Consider the following 811-nt stretch of genomic DNA (forward strand, 5'->3'; position numbering starts at 1 on the left):
TCTCCTCCTGCCGTTTCGCTGCGGCTTGACGACGAGACGGTGAACGATTATTTCGTCATTTAACAGCCGGCACGACGAGCCCACCTCCAGACCATCAACGTTAACACACGACGTGTCTACTCGACTGGATATATATATATATATATATATGTGTGTGTGTGTGTGTATGTATATATATACGGACATAAGTAGAGGCGAGTATATTTACTCACACATTTGTGAACGAACGAAATAATAACGAGTGGCTGAGAGACAGCCGGACAGACGGACAGGTGTAACTAATTGTCCTCGACGTGTGTATACAAGGTGCAGAGCAGCGCACACTTACAAGGTGTGGCCTATAACTAATGGTTTGAAAAAACGAAAACAAAAAAAAAAAAAAAAAAAAAACTTACAAGATGTCCCCAAATTAATTACGATGCGGAAAGATGTCGGCACGGTGGCGATCGCCGCTGTCGATCGGAATATCTTATGGTTGAATAAAAATGAGCCGAAGAAAAAATGGGGGGAAACTTATCTGCCTCGTGTACTAGTTTGCGGTATTTAATTAAGAATTTCTCGTAAACCAAAATTTGCTGCGGATTTTTATTTTTCAAAAAATTATCATGGATAATATCTTGGTGCGTGACATGGGTTTTAAGAATCGAAGGAATATATCGGTTCGACGGTGAATTTCAGTCTAACTTTGACGATTTATTCAGAATAATGTTCGAAGAGAAAACTTTTCGAGTTATCTGATTCTTAGTTTTTAAATTGAGAGAATTTTGTAGTCTGAGTTTCGATGGAAAAAAAGTGTCCACCAATTTGCAGC

At 39.2% G+C, this 811-nt stretch overlaps 1 long non-coding RNA gene across 1 annotated transcript; it reads left to right on the top strand.

Moving 5' to 3' along the window:
• The first annotated feature begins 224 nt into the window (after positions 1 to 224).
• Positions 225 to 482, top strand: LOC124408061. Its single transcript, XR_006929393.1, has 2 exons — positions 225 to 331; positions 399 to 482. It is a non-coding gene; the product is annotated as an uncharacterized LOC124408061 (long non-coding RNA).
• Positions 483 to 811: the final 329 nt, after the last annotated feature.

This window comes from Diprion similis, chromosome 1 (assembly GCF_021155765.1).
Source record: "Diprion similis isolate iyDipSimi1 chromosome 1, iyDipSimi1.1, whole genome shotgun sequence".
Lineage (NCBI taxonomy): Eukaryota > Metazoa > Arthropoda > Insecta > Hymenoptera > Diprionidae > Diprion > Diprion similis.